The sequence below is a fragment of the Xenopus laevis genome, chromosome 8L (assembly GCF_017654675.1).
Source record: "Xenopus laevis strain J_2021 chromosome 8L, Xenopus_laevis_v10.1, whole genome shotgun sequence".
NCBI classification, from domain to species: domain Eukaryota; kingdom Metazoa; phylum Chordata; class Amphibia; order Anura; family Pipidae; genus Xenopus; species Xenopus laevis.
The window spans coordinates 31,654,606-31,677,884 of record NC_054385.1 but is presented as its reverse complement, the minus strand read 5'-3'; the positions used below and the strand labels follow the sequence as shown (position 1 = coordinate 31,677,884).

Here is a 23,279-nt window from a genome sequence, read left to right as displayed (position 1 = left end):
ATGACGTTAGTGCATACACATGCCTCTGCAGCTGTATCTGGGGTGCACAGGCGTCTCAGAAGATACTCACCAAGTTCCGCTCCCTCCTGTTCTGCTCCTGACTTTTGCAAAGTTCTCGCTTCGTTGGAACCAATTTAAAGCTACGACTTGGCTGCTTCCTAGACTTGATTCTTCTCTTCTCCTCTGGCTTTGAGGTTTCACTGACTTGGGACTAACCGGCTTCCGTCTGCACTCGCTTCACGTCTTCCTTTTCCCTACAAAAGTTTGGAAGTGTAAATTTGCTGTTAGATGGCTTTCTCCTGCCAAGATATTGCACTTTTTTACTGGCTCTCTGGAACAAGACTTGTGTTTAAAGGGGTGTTACACCTTTAAGTTAGTTAGTATGTCATAGCATGGCCGATTCGAAAAAACTTTTCAATTGTTCTTCATTATTTATTTTCTATAATTTTTTCAGTTATTTGCCTGCTTCTTCTGACTCTTTCCTACTTTCAAAAAGGGGGTCACTGACCCATCTTAAAAACAAATGCCCTGTATAGTCATTGATACTTTTTATTACTCTTCTGTCTATTCAGGCCCACTCCTATTAATATTCCAGTCTCTCATTCAAATGCATGGCTGCTAGGTTAACTTGAACCCTAGCACCCAGATGGCTGAAATCACAAATGGGAAAGATGCTGAATAAAAGGCTCAATAACTCAAAAATGATAAATAATGAAAACCGATTGCAAATTGAAGGGGGGGTCTACCTGGGGTGGGGGGTACAAGTTTTTTTCCACCACAGGTTGAATTCTCCTTTAAGGGGTTCAAAAAGTAAGCACAGCAAGCTCAAGAGGAGCTAGAGAACCGAGTTACAGCCCTACAGGATGAGCTGGCTGTCCACCAAGTTTAACCAATTGCAAAGAAGCGCAGGAACAACTCAATATTCTTGATTTTGAGAGCAGGCAGGGAGAATGCTAGCGCACCTGGATAGAGTACAGACAACCACCCTGCCATTACCCTACTAAAACTAGAGAACTAACAACCGAACCAACCCGTATACAACAAAACTCTAACAGACTTCTATGCCTCTCTATATAGCTCCAGGCTAAACAAAGACAGCCTGTGAAAAATACACCAATTCCTGCACTCCCTTAACTGTCACAAACTTTAACCTGACCATGCCAGTGTTTTTAGACTCAGAAATAACAGTGACTGAAGTGCAGAAGCCATAGACTTGTTCCCTAATGGTCTGCCCATAGAATTCTACAAGCCTCACAGTAAGTCCCATCATATTGAGCTGACATTAAGTAATTATCTTTATTAATAACTTATCAGCCTTATATTGTGACATTTATATTCTGTATATTGTGAGTGGGTCCCTAAGCCCAGTAAGTGACGGCAGCACAGAGCATGTGCAATAAATCAGCAGAAAAGAAGATGGGGAGCTACTGGCGCATATTTGGAGATATTTACTGCTTTAGGGCTATGGTTGCCTTGGGCTGGTACAGAAGCACAAAACACAATGTACAATATTTCTAGCTAATTCTATAGTTCAACATTAGTTTGAAGGAACCACAGTGATATGGATAACCCACTGGTTGCACTGGTACAGTAAGGCGACTCCAAGCGCAAATTCTCACTGGTGTATAGGAGTATCCAGGAGTATATAAACAATAAGTCTGAGTTCAAGTGCCCGGTAGCCTGGGAAGCGGAGGTGGACAACCTGACAGATACACAATGGCAAGAGATACTGTAGACTTAAAATCCTACAGCTTTATCTTGTGTATAGGGCTAATCATACCCAAGAAAAGTTGCACAGAATAAACCCGGAGATCTCACCACTACGCCTTTGCTGCAAACAGTATATAGCTGTTTCACAACATTTTGGAATACCCAGCACTCCAAAGATACTGGGCAGAAATCTCTACCCTAAATGAATACCTACCTGAGAAGGTCGCTTTTTTTGTCACAAAACAGGAAAGTAAAAAATGTTTTCCCCTTCCCACCCCTAATTTGCATATGCAAATTAGGGTTAGGATTCGGTTCAGTATTAGGCCGAACCTTTGGATAAGGATTCAGGGAATCGGCCAAATCCAAAATAGTGGATTCGGTGCATCCCTACTTTATACCCTATGACCTACATCCTGTCTATAAGGCTTTCAAAAGCCAACAGCCCTGCCATTGTTTGCTTGCTAACCCAAGGAATTTCTGTTAATGTATTTCCTATACAATTTAGTCTGTACCATACCATATGCCTGTATAAATTGTACATCCAAAAACCCCAACCCTCATCCTAGAACACCCACTGATACGCAATAGTTTAATTATATGGCACCAGCTAAACAAAAACTGTTCACTGGCTCCATATACATCACCACGGACCCCAATAAGAAACAATACTGACTACTTACCTGGGATTGAAGATAAGGGATACAAAACTGTTTTTGGGCTCCAGAATCTTCAATCGAGGCACCTTCTAGGCACGGAAAAAGACCATATCCCCATGTTCCTAGAAAACAAAGAAAAGCAGTGAGTTGGGAACAAGTGGAGGTACCTACAGCTGAAACGTTATATCAATAGGAAATACTGTTTGTAGACCACTAACCAGCTTTGAAACATATAGCGCTATAAATACACGTCACAGACTCTTTCTAACGTTGGAACACAAACTCCCCAACTAACCCAACTGTACTTGTCTTGGGAAATGGACTCAAACCTCAATCCCTGAGCAAGATTGGCTGGACATATTCCAAATAATAAAAAAATGCTCAATAAGCAATAAATACAATTGTAACCCCCATCTCTACCTGAAGGTATCCCCTACAAGCAAAGGCCCAAACCGGTTGTACCAGACTAAGCAACAGAAGCAGCACTGATTGATACCATGGCTGATGAATGAATGGATCCAACAAATATGGCAGCACAGTAACTGCACTGATTCAATAAGCCACACATACAAAGCAATGTTCTGTGTATTTAATAGGCTGTGTATGTAGTGCACATCTAATTAGAAATAAATGCCATATAAACCTCACTCATCAACAAGGGACACTTCCCCTTTAAGAGCAGGGAACAGAGGTGACTTTCCACATGGGGATTTGACAGTTGGTTTAGTCCGTTGGTTGGCACTGTGGTGAGAGGTAAGCAAACTTTCCCTCTGGGCATTTTTTAGCCAAGTAACCCTTATTTTAGTGCAAAAAAAGGGGGAATTGGGGCGATATCTGCCCCCCAGGCTAGCAGGTGTTGTGTCTCTCACTTATTTTAGTGAGTTTGGAGATTTTTTCCCTAACTTGTGCTTGGGAGATGCCTTTAATCTTAGTGTTGGTAGGGAGACACAGACCCTGGATTTGGCAATTAATGCAGGACCGTCGGCAGATATTCACATTATCTACTGAAGGTAACATTTGGGGACCCCTGTACCACAACATAAGCTGATAAATTAGTGTTCCCAGTATTGACAGGCTCCTTAGAGATTTGCCCTTTGCCCCCTGGGTGTATGATGTGCCCTGCTCTTATGTACCAACATAGTAGCTAAATACATGTTCCCTTTATACAAGTCTGGAACTAGGGGAGAACAGCAGATGCACGTGCCATGGGGACAGTCGGGGGTGATAGCAAATAAGTGGAGGACATACACCAAGGTCCCATAGAAGAGAGGAGACTTGACCCTAGGGATTTGACAGTTGGTTTAGTCCGTTGGTTGGATCTGTGTTAAGTGTATATTCCATCTGAGAGATTTTCTGACAAACAACCTTTACTATAGTAAAAGAAAGACGGGAAAAGGTTGGGTGATGCCCAACCATCAGACCAGGATTTGGCAGTTATTCAGGGCTTTCAGCAAATTGACTGTGCGAGGAAACTTCCAGCATTCTAGAGACTGAGGCCCAGTACCTGCTAGAAGTGACACAAAGCTCAAGTTTAGGGGAAAATAGATCTCTGCCTTCCTCTGTATTATATAGGAAATATTAAGTACTAAATTCATTAACTTGTCTTTTTATTCTCTTTTCTATACAGATTGCTACAGTGCTTTTCCTGCATTTTTGGACAGCGACCTCTGTGCTTCAGACCTGCCTAATAACATCTGGGTTTTTTGGCTTCTCCATTGTTCAGTTAATAACATCTTCATCTGAACAGTGTAAGAGAGAGCCAGGGGTTCCTTAGGGAAGGCCCCCCTCGGGGTGGCCCGGCCTTGTGCCGCCCCCTTTTTTTTCCCCTTAGGAGAATCTTCTTTAAGAGGTAATCTTGCAAATTCAACTGATACAGCACTTGATTTCTTCTTCAGCGAGTCTGTCCTAAATTCACTTGGGGGGTGGAGTCCCACGTGGCTTTGTGCATATGAGCCCATACGGTTACTGTATATGGGATTTATAAGAAGCAAATCCATCAGCAGCATTAATAATGGGCTTTTATCATTGAGTGGAACAATGTTTCATATAAATGGGGGAATACAGATAAGGAAATAAATGGATGGCCTGCCTTTTAGTTAACTTTTAGTATGTTATAGGATGGCTAATTCTAAGCAACTTTCAATTGGTCTTCATTAACGTTTTTAAAAGCTGCTGAAAAAAAGCTAAATATCACCCTCTACATCATACAAAAAAATAATTTAAAGGTGAACAAACCCTTTAACTGTGACTTCATTTTGCCTGATTATGTCCATTTGTCCTTTTAGATTTCGACGATGGAGAAATCATTGAGAAATCCATCTCTCAAGGTAATGCATGTGTGTTAAAAGTTCCTCTCTCATCTGAACTGGTGTTTCCCTTTCACTCTTCTATATAAGCTCTCCATAAGCAGCTGGCTGGCTGTCTTAGCCGTTTCCTTTATACATATAGGTGGGAGCTGCCATACCATTTGCATCTGTGCAGGTAGAACAGACATCCAGGGAATCCTATCACTATGTTTATTTCCTTTTCAGAATACAATGTCCTTATTCCTGGCATGTTTGCCCCATAGAAACCCCAAACCCTTTTCTGTCTCTACTCTCCTCAGAGCGAGACTGACTATGAGCAGCATTTAGAGCCCTTTAGTATTCTGTCACTAATGCTCTTTCCTTTCACTTACAGACGCTGTACTCCGTCCTGAAGAACTTCGGGGAGGAATATACAGACTTTGAGGCCCTTGCCTCTTATTACGGTAAAATCCAATATTCTTTATCAGTTCCTAATGTTGTTAGTTTTATTATATGTGAATTCCTTTCACCCTTTAGCTCAGTATTTAATGGAAATGTGTTTTTCCTGCAGAAGATCACTACTGGGTCCAATACAGCAAGAACTTCAACATGTAAGTAAAACATAAATGGACATGTTGGGAATCATTTGCTATTGCCCGGGACTAATTGCAAGGGCAATAAAGCTGGAAAATATTTTATTAATGCTCAGTGGTATTTTTCTTTTTCAGAAAACACTTCCTTCTTACGTGTATTGAGGACCCGAGGGTGAGGGCCAAGGAGAACATTGCCCAATACAGTTTAATGCTCGACTCACTGGTATGTAATGCAGAATAGAGGTTTTGATAAATAGGGAACAAATGATATTAGATTGCCAGCTCTTATCTCACGCTTCTTTCTTTATGTTACAGGAAGTGCTCAAGAGGGAACGTGCCTCCCTCAAGAATGCCAAGCTGCCTCCTGTAAGTGTCACTAGTATTATTATTATTATTATAGGAGAGGTTATTATTCACTGTGTGTCTCTATAATAATTAAGAACAATATTATTCATTCTCTCTCCTGCTCCCCTTGGAGGGGGGGCATCTAAAGTCACCCATCCAAGTGCCATTTTAACCAGCAACAAAAATGGGGTTATGCACAGACACTGCATAGAGTTTTATTACAAGGGGCCACATGGGCAAAATAATGGCTTTGGTACAAAGAAGCGCTTAACACTGACTCTCTTCTTCCACAGGGTCATCCAACACGACTGCAAAACCGGAGGCAGAAATATGAGTATCTGAGGCTGGAGAATGTAAGTTCACCTGGGATCACTGTCGCTGATGCTTTTCTTGGGTGTTTAAAAGGTACTATTAGCAGCACATATACAGCCATAATTCTAATTGTCTCCTTTCTTTCCCCTTTGCTCCTATCCTTGTGCCTCCCCTGTGCTCACAGACCATCAAACATCATTTTTGCCAGTTTCAAATCGAGCTCTTGAGAGAGCAGAAGCTGCGGGAAGCTGCTCGGTATGTCCTTTGCAATTACCACTTTCAATTACAGTTACTGGCACATAACATATTCAAAAAATAGATGTTTTCTCATAGCTCTGGGTGCTTTGGCCATACTAATAATAAATAGCACAGAAACTTGTGGAACTTTTTTAGGTCCCTACAACCATAGCACCTATCTCCGCATGTATCACTGGGTGAAACCCAGCATGGAACTTACTCAGCTCAGTAACTGCCCAATGTGTTACAGTAGGGACAGGTGTGTAGAAGGTACAATGTTACTACTTAGGTACAAGTCTATCTGGCTATTTTAATCCTCCAGTGATCAGAATTGTAGTTGCAATACTTTGGAAACATACTGTATGACAATAATGACTCAATATTTGACATTTTCTACCCTTCAAACCTAGTAAGAAACACACGCACAAACAAACTCCTGCAGCTAAAGAAAAGGAGGATGGAGCCACTGCAGCAGCAGAAGAGGGAGCCCTTGCCTCACAGGGGAAAGAAGAAGGAGCAAAAGAAAAAGAAGAGGAGGAAGAAGCAGCTCCCGGAAAAGAACAGCAAGAGGAGCAACAGGAGAAGATGGAGGAGCAATCTCCTGCAGTGAAAGAACAGGTAGGAATGAAGAGGAAAAGGAATGAAGAGGAAGCTCCAGCAGCGGAGAATAAAGAAGAGGGAGCGGATGGAGAAGAAGAAGCTCCTCCAAGGAAGCGGCCAAGGAAGGACTACAGAGGATTTAGGTAATGTATCTAATTATGGGCTATTGCTCATTATCTGCAGATGCCCCATGTTGGCCAGTGCAACTCTATTTCACCTCCTGCTGTTCCTATCATATGGGCTGCCCAAATTAGTAGAATAAAAGAATGGCGGCCACAGTGGGTATGGCTCCTTCTACACTCACGTGCTGATCGGTCATGGTGCGTAACTGCTAGGCCGGTGTAGGGGTGCCTTTAGGTTGTGCCAGGTACTCTGGGTAAGAATCCAGCCAAGACTACAGATATCAGTTCTGGTTCTCTAGTAGGCCAATGAGGGGGGAGGTAGGTAACTCTGATAGGACTGCTGTAGCATTGGCTCACATATCCACCTTTGGGAATGGGTTTCTCACTGGAAGCAAGACTGGCACCAGGTGATCAATATAAAAATAAAAGGTGCCATGCCAGGTAGCTGAGAATGAGCCTTTTACAGTATATAATAAAAAAACAAGTATTAGTCTGTAATTAATTCTTATTTTAATCATTTCTAAACTTTTTCTTTTCAGCATTCCACCAGAAGACTCTTCAGACAGTTCTGCTACCACCAACGCAACCCTGCTCCTTGCATGCCTTCTGTGGCTGTTTATGCATATCTGTGTGTTTGTGTGTGTCTATGTGTGTCTGTGAGTGTTTGTCTATGTTTGTGTGTGTCTGTGTCTAGCCATGATCCAGGGTATAAACCGACTGCCGTTTGAAGGAGTCAGGAAGGAATTTTTACCCTCAGTTCAAATTGGCCAAGTGCTGGGGTTTTTTGCCTTCCTCTGGATCATCAGCTGTTGATTATTGTTGATGCCCAACAATAATTGCATATTTAAATCAATAAATCTCCTGTTCCCACCAACAGGTTTCCCATAAACATTTCTCTGTGTTTTTAATTGAATAACTATGGTGAATATTGAAGGGAGGGTCTCCTGTGCCTCATTCTGCTTAAGGTGACTGACCAATTGTGTGAAGGGATGTGCGTTTGTGTGTATCTAAATAATACCGCTGGGGCTGATGAACATCTGCAAGTGCAGAACAGGGTTGGGTAAAACTGTGTTGTGTTGCTCATAGAGGGGTTAATTGAAGAACTGGATGGTTTAATATCTCTGCAGGTGAGTTGCTATAGTGGGTTCTGCTGTGGGACTTGGTTAATATGTACATGATGGGGCTGAAAGACACAGATATAAGGTCATTCTACCTACTATAGTATTATACATACTGAACTCTAATGATTGGAATGTATTAAATATTGCTTTACTCAATAGGCCACAATCCAACAGCATTTCTAACATTGTGCCCCATTGATACTATAACAGGCATTTAATAAATGTATATGCTTGATATAGGGGGATGTTTATGATGGATTCGTTTTTAGGTAACTCTCTGTACAGGTTATAAGAAGCTTTTGTGGTGGTAGTGGTGGTGGGGGTCCTGCTAATGGTCCTGCTAACGAGAAGCATTCCATTCCTTCTCAACCCCACACAATCCCCTCTAAGGCCGACTGTCAGCAGAATTAACTCCTGTAGCAACACAGTACTCCACATTCAGATCTCCATGGACTTTGTCAACAAAATACATGAGGTAAAACAGGAGACCAATGAGACTATGGGGTCCTATAATGTTACATCTCTTTTCACGTGCATACCCACATCTGAGATAATTGGAAGGCAATTAAAAGACAATGTGTGTATGTAACTTCTTTGATTTACCTGGAAGGGGTATCTGTTCCTGCAAGCATTGCTGAGATCAGTGATCGCAATCTCGACACCTTTAATCTGAGCCAAATCAATGGCACCACGGAAAGAGAGTATTTTCTGGAAAGGAAAGTATATAATTATAAAGGAACATACTGGGGGAGCTGCTACTGTGTATTATTTGGCATTTGCCAATACAGTTAACAAATAGTGACAGATAATAGCAATGACATTTCCACATGTTTATAAACCTAGCGAGAATGAGAAATTAAAGGGACAGAGACAATCGCAATGTTTCAGGAGTCCGAACCAGCAGTTCAGAGAACAGAAAAGAATGAGGAATGAATGGCTATTTGAAAAATTGCTTAGAGGTACATTGTTTCAGGAGTTATAACCAGCAATTCAGATAACAGAAAAGAATTTGGAATGAATGATATTGGGAAGCTGCTTAGAGTTACATTTTTATCAGCCAAAAAAGTTTTTCGCAAAAAGACATTGGTTTCTAACTGTCTAAAAAATGAAAGAAAAATCATGTTTCCCATAAATCAAACACATATATCAGAAACACAATTTATTTATGTAAGAAAACACAGCAGATTTGAAAAGTTCTATGTCTCCTGAATGCGCCAATATCTATATATAAATATATAAATATAGTTTTATGAAGATTTCTCACTTGTATAGATCAAAAACTCCAAACTCATGTCATTCTATTAACACAGAACCCCTCAGTGACTTCTAATATCCTCAGGGTCGGACTGGGGGGCCCAGGGCCCACCGGGACTGCTGGTCCAGGGCCCCCCGCCCCCATACTGCGCCGCTCGACCGCCGCCATGCGCGAGCAGCGCTTCTCGTTGAGCAAGCGGCAATGCGCATGCGCAAGCGGCGACGCGATGCGCTTCGCCGGAAACTTTTTCAAAGTTTTTATAATATTAGAGGTGGTCTGGCCCGGCGGGGGCCCACGAGGGTCGGGGCCCACCGGGTTTTTTCCCGGTGTCCCGCCCGGCCAGTCCGACACTGAATATCCTTATCATTTAAAGTAGGGAGTACGTTGTCTCTTATAGTATATGAGTGATGCTCAAAGATCTCTGTATAACTCAACCTGCACCCTCATGACTTTACATGGTCACAGAACCCCTCAGTGAAAGCAAACATCCTTAACATTTACGGTATTTACAGTGGGGTTGCAGTATCCCTTATAATACGAGTGATAGCCAACTGACTAACTCAGCCTGCAGCAGGGCCGGACTGGGGGGAAAAAGCAGCCCTGGCAAAATAAATCAAAGCAGCCCACCTCGGGTATAGGATTGGAAACCCATTATCCAGAAAGCACCAAATTATGGAAATGCCATGTCCCATAGACTCCATTATAATCAAACAATCCAAATGTTTAAGATTGATTTCATTTTCTCTGTAATAATAAAACAGAACCTTATACTTGAGCCAAACAAAGATATACTTAGTCTTTATTGGGAGCAAAATCAGATTATTGGGTTTATTTAATGTTTACATGATTTTCTAGTAGACTATTAAAATCCAAATTTGGGAAAGATCCATTTTCCAGAAAACCCCAGGTCTCGAGCATTCTGAATAACAGGTCCCAAACGAGCAAACTTAGGGACTGTTCCTGTTGAATTGTGCTTTGTACAGGGGAATACCTATGCTGCCATAGTTTTATGGGATCTCTCTGTACAGACTATGAGCAAATTTAGGGGACTGTTCCTGCTGAATTGTGCTTAGTACAGGGAATACCTATGCTGCCATAGTTTTATGGTATCTCTCTGTACAGACTATGAGCAAACTTAGGGACTGTTCCTGCTGAATTGTGCTTAGTACATATGGCTGCTGTCATAGTTTTATGGGATCTCTCTGTACAGACTATGAGCAAACTTAGGGGACTGTTCCAGCTGAAATGTGAGGTGACCATCTGACCATGCCCACTATGGGAGGAATATTGAATACAGACAGCTAAACATTTCTTTTTAAAAAAAGACACTGATGCAATTTAACTTATTAAAACCCAAAAGACACAGTTGCAATTCCATGTATAATACCACAGAACTAAAAGCAGGATGAACACAGTGAGAATTCCATGAATAAATACCCCCAGAAATGGCACAAGGAAAGGGAACAAGGAAAGGGTTAAAAATCACAAGGCAGTGTAATAAAAATGATTTGTATCTTTACTTGGCCAGCATTCTTTCTGCACTGATAGTGGGGGGGGGGGGTGAAGAGGATGAATCTGCAGCACCAGCGTCTGCCACCCATCCTGCCTGTTCAGTACTGGACAAAGCAATCATATACGGGTACCTTTTTCCCTGCCTGCAATTGGCTGTAATTTGTCCCATAGTTGAGGGCACACAGGGGACGAAAGTTACGCTCTCGTTCTGCCAGTCGTTCCTCTCCACTGCACACTCGCTGAAAACTCCACCCCCCTGCCAAAGCTGAGCAGTCCGGATAGAAAAAAAAAAAAGAAAAAGAAAGTGATCTGCTTGGATCACTGTTACTACGCGCACAGTGGATCGTTTGGTGAGGGATTTTGCTATGATGCGGCCCATTTACTCTGCACAGGCAGCGGCCCAACGGTCAATTGCCCGAATTAACAGATGGCCAGTCCGGGCCTGGCCTGCAGCCATATGCATTTATAACCCCTCAGTGACGTTCAATATCCTCATAATTTACAGTGGGGGTACATTATCCCATATAATACTTGGGTGATACTCAGAGTTCCCTCTAGAACTCAGACTGGAGCCTTGTGCCTTTATATGGTCACAGAACCCCTCAGTGAAAGCAAATAACCTTAACATTTACGGTAGGGGGCACACAATCTCTTAAAATACCTGTGTGATACTTAAGGTCCACTGTATAACTTAGTCCACAGTCTTGTCTCTTTTATGGTCACAGAACCCCTCAGTTACATCTAACACGCATATCATTTAGGGGGTACAGTATCCTTTATAGTCCCTGTATAAATAAGCCTGTAGCTTTGCGCCTTTACATGGCTACAACCTCTCATTGACTTCTAATATCCTTACAATTTACAGTGGGGTTGCAGTATCCCTTATAATATGAGTGACAGTCAATTGGCTAACTCAGCCTGCAGCCATATGCATTTATATGTCCCGAAACCCTCAGTGACTTTTAATATCCTTATAATTTACAGTGGGGGTACATTATCCCATATAATACTTGGATGATACTCAGAGTTCCCACAATAACATCTAATATCCTTATAATTTAACAAAAGGGGGTACATAATCCCTTATAATACACAAGTGATACTCAGAGTTCCCTGTATAACTCAGCCTGCAGCCTCGTGAGTTTATATGGCCACAGAATTCCTCAATGACTTCTAAAATCCGTATAATTTACAGTAGGATTACATTATCCATTATAATACATGAGTGATCATCAAGCGTTTCCTAAATAACTTTGAATCCCTCAGCGACTTCTAATATATTTATAACTTACAGTGAGGGTTCATTATCCTTTATAATACACGAGTGATAGTCTAATGTTTAACTCAACGTGCAGCCTTGTGCCTTTATATGGTTGCAGAATCAACCGCTTAGTGAAATCGAATATCCTTATTATTTACAGAAGGGGGTACAGTGTCACTTGCATCCATCTATTTCAGATAACGATGTCTAGATGATCTGCCTGCATATAAAGGGGATCATTTGCAAGGTGCAACAATTAAAAATGTTTTTTTTTTTGTACTTTGCATTTAGCCCTATGGGCTGCACCCAAAGAGCTGTGCCTTATTATGAATACACTGAATTCTGAGAGGAAGAGTGGTGAACAGTGAGAGTTTCCAGGTAGCCACATCGCTTGTGCTTCATTCAAGCAACAGGCTAGGATGTACCTGGGTCTGCAAGACACAGAAAAGACATAATTAATAACTAACTATAGCAAGTGTTAAGCACAGAGTTGCCTTGCAGATGACGTGCTACGCTCTGATCCAGGTCCAGCTCTTCTTCTGGCGCTTTGGTAATTTTCATCACTTTCGGCGCATGCGCAGTTGTAGCGAACCAGGAAAATGCTCCAACTCCAAACGGCAGTCTTGTACTTTAAAGCAATGTCTTTAAGGGTTTAGGTTTTAAAGGGGCTCATCTTTATGGTAACTCTCAGTATGTTATAGGACGGCTAATTCTAAGCAACTTTTCACCTGGTCGTCATTTTTTTAAAGTTTTTGAATTATTTGCATTCTTCTTCCAGATTTCAAATGAGGGTCACTGACCCCATCTAGAAAACAAATGCCCTGTAAAGCTACAAATGTATTGTTATTGCTACTTTTTTTATTACTTATCTTTCTATTCAGTCCCTCTTCTATTCCAGTCTCTTATTCCAATCAGTGCATGGTTGCTAGGGGGATTTGGCCCCTAGTAACAACATGGCTGAAATTGCAAACTTGAAAGCTGCTAAATAACTAAAAACCCAAATGCAAATTGACTCAGAATATCACTCTCTCTACATTATAGTAAAAGTTAATATAAAGGTGAACAACACCTGTAACTAAATGCTGAACTATATCCTGAAGTCATGGCTCAAATACACACCCAGCATTCTTTATTATTTTATTTGGGGACCTGTGTGCGACCCAGGAATGCTCAAATCAGTTCCCATTCAGCTTGCCCTTTGCCATTAATCAAGATAGAAAGTAGGACAGCGGAACAGGGGTCACGGGCTGCACTCCCGGTACAGTCTCCCCTGCACTGCCTGCCGCTGCCGAACTAAAGAGCTCCCTGCGCAATCTTTCAAATAAAGCGACATGAAATGCGTCTCCACACTTCCTGTCAAAGCTCAGCTTGAGCGGCTTCCCTCACTTCCGCTATACAAGCGCTGCGCCTACTCTCTACGGTCACGTGGCATAGTGATGTCACGAAAGACCCCAGAGGGTCCATCTGCGCCGGGATAAGTGAAGAATTGGGATCTGAGGTGAGTGCGCTGGAGAAAGGTACAGTGTGCGGGTCCCTGTATCCCTAGAAGCTTTGCCCGTAGCCCCTGTGCCTTGTGTGAGGCGCAGCCATGAGTCTCCGGGCAGCTGCGTGCCTCTGGACACTGCCATTTCTCTTGCTCCATATATATACTAGTGATGCCTACAGATGGGACTATATCACGTGTATAAGTAGATCTGGCAGCCCTACAGTTACTTACACTTCCTGGATGGGGAAACAGACCCAACAGGAACCTAAAGAGTTAAACAACTACACAGGTGGTTGCTTCCATGCTGGAACCCTGCTTTGTGAACCTGCCCGCTACCCGTAGGCTTGTGTGCCGGTGGCAGGCCGCGCCCATCCTGGCGTCGACCAATAGGACAGAAGAGAGGGCGGGGACAATCAGAAGCTGAGATTTACAGACGCTCTTTTTCTCTGTATATGAATAAACTTTATTCACAAACTAAAAGTGGCAGGCCCTAATAATAAATAAATAACAAGTGTCTAAATAGTATTATTATGTCATGTAAGCGCTTGATTCTAAGCAACTTATTTATTTATTTTAGTTTTTTTAATTACTTGCCTGCTTTTGATTCTTTCCAGATTTCAAATGGGGGTCGCCGACCCCCCCATAAAAATACTCTGTAAGGGCAGGGGCACACAAAGCTACTGGGGGAGATTAGTCACCCGGTGACAAATGGCTTCTTCTTCCAGTATGGTTGCCACCTTTTTTGGAAAAAAAATACCGGCCAACATTTTGGAAATAAAGAGAGGGACAAAAAAGGTGACACGCCCATTTTTTGTGGCCACACCCCCGTAATTGCCATGTTCATTTTACAAAATTTGGCAGGTTATGAAAGTTTGAACATATTTCTGTGGGGTTTTTTTTCAATTACAGTTTTGCTAATGAAGGTGAATTGCCCTTTAAGCTGTGAGTCTAAGGGGCAAATTCACTAACCTCCGAAAATTTGCCAGTGACGGCTTCACTCACAGTGCAACACTTCGCCAGGCGTAGATTCGCCAGGACAACGCTAATTCACTAAAATCCGAAGTTGCGTCCAGGGCGCCTAACGCTGGCGAAGTTGCACTAGCATTACTGCGGCAAGCAAAGCGAAGTTGCGCTAGCGTTGGCTAATTTGCATATGGCGGGAAGTTAAAGTACAATGGACGTATACGTTGCAGCAAATACATTACACTATACAAGCCCAGGGAACCTTAATAAAATAAAATAGAGCTGTTATATTGCCCTACACATAATCCCACTGTATAGTTTATGTGCCGTATGTTAGGAAATGTAGGGGGGAGCCCGGGTACCCTAAAACAAATTTATGCTCTTTTTCAGCCTATCACCCTGAAATAGGTAAAGACACCAGCGTTTTTTGGGACTTAGAAAAATTTTTAACAATTTTTTAGGAATTCCTATCTACTCTATTGCACTTCGCCTGGTCTGAGGTGGCAAGTCTGGCGCAAGAGGTAACGTTCAGTAAAATCCGCATCTTAGTGAATTTGTGTAGTTACATCCATTCTCCAGAGAGCAAAGTCGGCAGGCGTGAGGGAGCAAAGTACTTCTAGAGACTATCTCCTTCGCTAGCGAATTTACGACGGCGACCGTTAGTATATCGGCAAAGTACCGAAATGACGAATTTTTGCCCACGTTAGTCACTTCGCCCTTTAGTAAATTTGCCCCTAACTTCTCCCAAGGGACCTGATATCTTTTATTGTTGCTTATCTCAAAATTGTTACAAATGTATCTTATCTGCAGCTGTGGCTTTTCTGGGCTCTCTGCCAAAAGCCAATTAAGTTTGAAACATTGTTTCTTTTTCTGGCTGTTTAGTGCAGAGAAAACCGGGATTTTCCAGTACAAACAAGGCACTGTCAAAAGAGGGACTCTCTGAAAAATGGGACAGTTGGGAGGTATGCAGCCTTCCTATATATTTATCTTTTTTTCCATTAATAACATTGAGATCAACCATAATTTTTATCGGCCAGGTGGATCGCTTCGTTTTCCGAAGTCGCCCAAAGTTTCCTCATGAGGCGGCTTCGGAAAACGAAGCGATCCGAGTGCCATTCCACCAGCGATTTACATTCTAGCCAGAGGGGAGGCAGTTCAGGGAGATAAGTCGCCCAAAGAAGAAGCAATCTGTCGCTGTGCGACTAATCTCCCCCAGAAGTTTCCTGTGCCCCTGCACTAAGTCTACACATTTATTTTACTCATCTTTCCATTCAGGCCTCTCCTATTCCTATTCCAGTCTCTTATTCCAATCAGTGCATGGTTGCTAGGGGGATTTGGCCCCTAGTAACAAGATGGCTGAAATTGCAAACTTGAAAGCTGCTAAATAACTAAAAACCCAATTGCAAATTGACTCAAGATATCACTCTCTCTACATTATAGTAAAAGTTAATATAAAGGTGAACAACACCTGTAACTAAATGCTGAACCATATCCTGAAGTCATGGCTCAAATACACACCCAGCATTCTTTATTTTATTTAGGGACCCGTGCAGGCCCGGACTGATAATATGTAGTTTCGGGCAAATGCCCGAGGGGCCGCTCTCTCCTATATTAAAGTGGGCCGCCAACTGCCTTGTTAGATGCGGCACTGCACTTAAATTCTGCCCCCTTTTTTTTTTTGCGGACTGCCCTGCTGCCTTTAAATCTAAAACTAGCGTCAGACTGAGGGGGTGGGGACAGGAGCACAGGGCCGGCTGATCGCTGACAGCGTAGGATAAGGAGCAGCTTTTCCTTCCTGCACGTAAGGCAGAGGAGGAGGGAGAGGAGCACAGGGCAGGACGATCGCTCAGCATTTAGGACTCAGGAGCAGCTTTTGCTTGGTGCAGACTGTCACAGAGGTTTTCCCGATCCTCTTCAATCTGAGACCCGCCTCCTGCCTGTCATTTTCCTCTGTCAGGGAAGAACAAGCGATCGCCAGCACAGCAGAACAGGCAATTAGCTGCAGACACACTCATTTGAAATTCCCACCCACTGTTGCACTGTCTTGCACTGGGCTCTGGTAAAACTGTGTAAGACTAATAGTTTGTGGCTGGCTGCTTTCCAGATTCCCCCTCTGCCCTCAACCCCCCCCCCCCCCCACTCACACACACACCTAAACTGTGTGCAGGGAGAATAGTGGTAAGTGGAACTAAAGCTTTTTTTTTTTACTAAAACTATCTGCCAGTGTTCATTTACTCTCCCCTAAGCATTGCCTTTATCAAGACTCTTGCAGGCATTTGGCTTTTTTTTTTGTTTCTCCCCCTGTGACTCCATTAATTATTGTATGTATAAATATTATATGTATATTATAAGGGATATGATAAGGTAAATGATAAGGATATTAGAAGTCACTGAGGTGTTGTTCTGTGACCATATAAAGGCACAAGGCTGCAGGCTGAGTTATACAGGGAACTCTGAGTATCACTCATGTATTATAAGGGATAATGTACCCCCTACTGTAAATTATAAGGATATTAGAAGTAACTGAGGGGTTGTTCTGTGACCATATAAAGGCACAAGGCTGCAGGCTGGGTTATACAGGGAACTCTGAGTATCACTCATGTATTATAAGGGATAATGTACCCCCTACTGTAAAGGATAAGGATATTAGAACTCACTAAGGCATTGCTCTTTGTGTGTGTGTGTGTATATGTGTGTGTGTGTGTATATATATATATATATATATATATATATATATATATATATATATATAAAAATATGCGCGTGTATAAGCAGTGGGCTGCTTTTTTTTTTGCCAGGGCTGCTTTTTACTCCCAGTCCGGCCCTGGACCCGTGTGCGATCCAGGAATGCTCAAATCAGTTCCCATTCAGCTTGCCCTTTGCCATTAATCAAGATAGAAAGTAGGACAGCGGAACAGGGGTCACGGGCTGCACTCCCGGTACAGTCTCCCCTGCACTGCCTGCCGCTGCCGAACTAAAGAGCTCCCTGCGAAATCTTTCAAATAAAGGGACATGAAATGCTAGCGCGTCTCCACACTTCCTGTCAAACCGCGGCTTCCCTCACTTCCGCTATACAAGCGCTGCGCTTCCTCTCTACGGTCACGTAGCATAGTGATGTCACGAAAGACCCCAGAGGGTCCGTTCAAGTTTTTTAAAAAAAAAATTTGATTTTCAAGATATTCTGTCCCTTTAAGAACTCAAATTCGACTATTCACGACTTAAAACCTGCCAAATAAGGTAAGTCATCGAAATGTCGGATGAAGTTGCAGCGTTTATCCGATGCGACTGTAGGATGCAAAATGCAGCGTCTGCATCCAACAGTCGTGTCCGGTCAGATCAATTTGTCGCCAGCGTTTTGTCGCAGCGTGTCGGATCCTGCAGAAAACGTCTGTGTAGTCCTACCCTTGGTCAATGGGAGATAATTTTGAGTTGTTTGCAGCCTTTCTCATATTCAAGTTTTTTTTTCAGAGTAAAAAAACTATAATCGAGTTTTTAAAATTCGATCCAAATTCAATTCAAGTTTTTAAGTGGATTCCATTCATCTGAGTTAAAAAGAATACATTTTTTAAATAAACTTTTAAATAAAGAGTGGTTGAATTTTCGAAAATTTATGGGAGTTTAGGGAAGTTTTTAAAAGCTTGCATGAATTCGGAATTCGACCTTTGATAAATGTGCCTCCCCATATTGTTGGCACTATTTAGCTGCAGTGATCTCCTGACACACGATTGGCTGTGCTATAACCTGTGGATTTTGTTGTTCGGTGCCTTGTTTATCTGTTACTTCAGGGAAGTGGTACTTCTTCTCATGCAATGCCTGTGAGTTGTGCTTTGCCAGAATACATAGGAACAGACATAATCCTATACATTTCTTGTGTATGTGCTACAATTTTGGGAATCAGTAGCACTTCAATAAAACATAAATAAGCTCTAGAATATGCATGAAATCTGTCTCTTGGCTTCCCTTAGTTTTGAAATCCGTTTCTGTTTCGTTGATCAGGAATACATCATTATGAAGAAGAATGCTCCCCAAAGCATACACCTTCTAACTGGAAAGGTGAGTACACTGAGGGGTTCTTCAAAGGGGTGATTCACCTTTAAGTTAACTTTTAGTCGGTACCTTTAAGTTAACTTTTAGGCTAAGGCCACACTAGGCGATATCGCCGCGATTTGACTCGCGGCGACTTTTCGCGGCGACTTTTAAGCCGCAATCGCTGGGGAAACTTTTGCGCTGGCGTCTATGGGGAATCGCGAAAAATCGCCAGCGTAAAAACACACGCGGCGATCTTTTCTCTACTGTCGCTCGAAATTGCCTCGCTAGGCGATTTCGAGCGACAATAGAAAAAAGATCGCCGCGTGTGTTTTTACGCTGGCTGTTAGTCAGCTTTCTATCCAGGCCCTCTCATATTCTTATTCCAGTCTTTTATTCAAATTAATGCATGGTTGCTAGGGAGAATTTGGACCATAGCAACCAGATTGCTGAAACTGGAGAGCTGTTGCTTCAGAATATCCCTCTCTACGTCATACTAAACGTCATAATTAACGTGAACTTTTGCTTTAAAGAGGTGGTTCACCTTTAATCTAACTTTTAATATAATGGCCAATTATAAGCAACTTTTCAATTGGCCCTCATTTTTTTCTTTTTCATAGTTATCTTAATTATTTGCCTTCTTCTAACTCTCTATAGCTTGAAAACCTTATCTTAAAAAAAAAAAACAAAGGCTACAAATGTATTGTTATTGCTACTTTTTAATAGTCATCTTTCTATTCAGACCCTCTCCTTTTCATATTCCAGTCTCTTACTGTTATCAAAGCACGGTTGCTAGAATAATTTGGACACTAGCAACCAGATTGCTGAAAATGCAAATTGGACAGCTGCTAAAAAAAAGCTAAATAACTTGTAAACCACAAGTAAATAAAAATGAAAAACAATTGCAAATTGTCTCAGACTACTAAAATGTAATTTAAAAACAACTCCTTTAAAGACTAAAAGGAATCTGAAATGTTTGTGGATTTGACTCAGAACTCTTCTTATAAATATGTTTCATGTAGAAGGGTGCCATGATTCCTTGGTTCCCTTGAAATCAAACGTCAGTGTTGATAGCTATGGGTAAAGCTGGCCATAGACGCAACAATCCGATCGTACGAATCGTGTGTGGAGAGTCCCGACATTTTTCGTCAGGCAGAGATCGATCGTTTGGTTGATCGGACAGGTTAGACAGGATCTTTGCGTCTATGGCGAGCTTAAATGGCAGTGTATTATTAATATTATTATTATAAGTATTCCCGTGATCAATAAGATTGTGTGTGTTTCAGGTCAATATAAAGAGTGGAGATGCTGCCGTCTATTTTTCCACAGAAGAGTGGAATATATAGAGAGACACAAGGAGTCTTACAATGATGTTATGATGGAGACCCTCTGTAGTTTGGGAATACCAACCAGCAAGACCTCTGGTAATTCATTGTTTGCTATTATAGGGATCTATGATTCTGAAGGCCGGCAATATACCGTAACCTTGAATTTAATTAAAATGTTTCCCTGATTTCCTTTAATTGTCTGTTCATGGTTTATTCCCTGAAAATGTCAGAAAAAAAGAATATAATGGACCAATAATCATGTGCGGAATGAATTTGTGAAAATCAAAACATTTTAAATTCTGAGCATCCGACATCCTGATAATTGAGATTTTTAAACTTTATTCAACCACCTTTATACTAATTACCTGTTGCAAACAATCAGCAGGGTACAATTACTGGTCACATATTTTAAGGCATCTTATTGGTTACTGAACCTGGGCAAACTTAGTGTTTTTGTTTTATTTTTGGGTTTATGTTGTTCTAAACATTAGTAGCAGTGATTCAAATTAGAGATTCTGCATGTCCCCTTTAATACAGGAAACATGCATGCTGCAAGTAAAAATGTTTTCAGTACTATTATGCTACTTCATTTATTTCCCAAGAGTCCTTTATGTAAGGTAACGTCACTTACAGGAGAATTAAAGCATTAGAACTGTAGTGGTATATTCCTATTCCTTGCTCCCCATTGAATTTGGTGACTGGTTCCCTGAAAATCCACTTTCCAAATGCATACAGAGCATTCATTGTGCTATCATGATTAATGAAATAGGTCACCACCACCTACTTTCTGTCTTGATTGGCAAAGGCCATCCTTAATGGGAACTGATTCGTTGCCGATACATGGTTAACCATGTGAGCATTCCTGGATCGCACACAGGTCCCAAAAAAAATAAAGAATGCTGGGTGTGTATTTCAGCCATGATTTCAGGGTATGGTTCAGCTTTTAGTTAAAGGGGTTTTTCACCTTTAAATTAACTTTTAATATAATGTAGAGAACAGTGGTGTAACTAGATTAACTAGACATTTTAGGGCCCCAACATATCCAGAAGTTTTCCTGTATTACAAGTATATATTCAATTTATACTTATTAATTAGGAACTCATGGGGCCCACTATACCTCCTGGGCCCCCTGCAGACTCAGGGCCTGCTTCCTGTGTAATTACGCCCCTGGTAGAGAGTGATATTCTGAGACAATTTGCAATTGGTTTTCATTTTTATTATTTGTGGTTTTTGAGTTCTTTAGTTTTTTATGTAGCATGTAGCAGCTTGCAAGTTTGCCATTTCAGCAATCTGGTTACTAGGGGCCAAATTACAACCATGCACTGATTGGAATAAGAGACTGGAATATGAATAGAAGAGACCTGAATAGAAAGATGAGTAATAAAAAGTAGCAATAACAATACATTTGCAGCCTTAAAGAGCATTGCTTTTCTAGATGGGGTCAGTGATTCTCATTTGAAAGCTGGAAGAAGAATGCAAATAATTCAAAAACATTACAAAGAAAAAATGACGACCACTTGAAAAGTTGCTTAGACTTAGCCATACTATAACATACTAAAAGTTACCGTAAAGGTGAACCACTTTAAAAACCTTCTGATTTTGCTGTATTTGAATTCAGAAGAATGCCTAGTGGAACCAAATCTACACCCTTAAGGCATGACTTTAAAGCACAAGACAGCCCTTTTTCTTCCCCATGATGCAATTTATTTTGCTTAAATTTGAATGTGCACATTAGTGCTTGGATTTGGTTCATTGTTCAGCTTTTTCTCTGATCATTAATTCAGCAAATCCATGATTCACTAGTGATAACCATTAATTTTATTGTGGGGCATCCTAGCCTGCATGCATGGTGAATAAGCTGTTCACCACTCTCCCTCTTGTGCAGTCTATTTGTAATAAGGCACAGCTCTTTGAACTCCATTCTTTGGGTGCAGACCATAGGGCTAAATGCAAAGTACAAAAACTAATTTTTCATTGTTGCACCATGCAAATGATCCCCTTTATGTGCAGGCAGATCATTTAGACATCTTCACCTGAAATAGATGGATGCAAGACATCTACATAATCTACCTACATCCATCTCATTTGTATATTCTACATATATTTATTACATACAAATATTTCATTGTACTTGTGCCATCTCATAGGGGGCGTTCACCTTTGAGTTAACTTTGATTATGATACAGGGAGTGATATTCTAAGACAATCTGCAATCAATTATAATTTTTATTACTTGTGGTTTTTGAAGTTATTTAGCTTTTTATTCAGCAGCTCTCCAACTTGCAGTTTCAGCAGTCTGGTTGCTAGGGTCCAAATTACCCTAGCAACCATGCATTGATTTGAATAGGAGAGGACCTGAAAAGAAAGATGAATAATCAAAAGTAGCAATAACAATAAATGTGTAGCTTTACAGAGCATTTTAATTTTTAGATGGGGTCAGTGACCCCTATTTGAAAGTTGGAAAGAATCAGAAAGCTGCAAATCATTAAAAAACTATATATAAAAAAAAATATGACGTTGTGATAAGCTTAGAAATGGCCATTCTATAACACTATAAAAATTAACTAAAAGCTGAACCATCCCATTAAGATGCTTCCTTTAAGGATAGATTACATACTGCAGTGTCCTAAAACCATCCTAGAACTTGAAAAATTCCATTCCCCCATCTAAGTTCAGTATTCACTTTGCTTCCCTGTAAATCAAACATCGATGCTCAATGGATACTTCAAAAAGGTGGTACGTGCTTAAATCTTTGTAAATGATTATTGCAGGTGGGAGTAAGCCAGGGTTTGAACCAGACATTGATCAGAATGAACCATGTGCAGTAATATATGTGGACGATAAAGAGGAAGAAATATGTATAAATGGTGACTCAGGTGAGTACAACGCAAACCAGAGTGTATTTGATTTAAAATTTTCATTTCTGATTACTGCCCCTCTTTTTAATTAGACAGGACTACCATACTTCCTTCCCTAAAGGGAAATAACTGCAGACGTTAGTAAAAGACTGCCCCCCCCCCCACACCAGTGTGGCCAAATTAACATGGAACATTGTAGTGAGCCCTGCTTTTTAAAAGTTTTTATTTTTCATTTTACTTTTAACAGGTGAAAAGAAAGAGCCAAGAAGAAGACATACATACAATTGTGTTTTTTGCCAGTGGAGCCAAGTAATAAATAATCAGTATTTATCTAATACAGTGTCTTTGTCGTTACCTCATCAAACTTTGCTGTACATTACTATATATATATATATATATATATATATATATATATATATATATATATATATATATATATATATATATATATATATATATATATATATATATATATATATATATATATATATATATATATATATATATATATGTTCCCATTCTCCACAATATCATATAGAGTTTTAATTCCTCGACTGGCCCAGATACTAATGTCCGGTTTTGCACTAAAGTGCTGAAGAGATTTGTTAC

General features: G+C 41.0%; 2 long non-coding RNA genes across 2 annotated transcripts; both read left to right on the top strand.

Annotated features, from left to right (window-relative positions):
* Positions 1-5,417: 5,417 nt before the first annotated feature.
* Positions 5,418-5,942, top strand: LOC121396996. The gene is made up of 3 exons (XR_005963316.1): positions 5,418-5,467; positions 5,560-5,610; positions 5,883-5,942. It is a non-coding gene; the product is annotated as an uncharacterized LOC121396996 (long non-coding RNA).
* Positions 5,943-13,448: 7,506 nt separating this feature from the next.
* LOC121396992 lies at positions 13,449-23,001 on the top strand. The gene is made up of 5 exons (XR_005963311.1): positions 13,449-13,507; positions 18,455-18,511; positions 19,771-19,908; positions 22,584-22,688; positions 22,918-23,001. It is a non-coding gene; the product is annotated as an uncharacterized LOC121396992 (long non-coding RNA).
* The last annotated feature ends 278 nt before the right edge of the window (positions 23,002-23,279 follow it).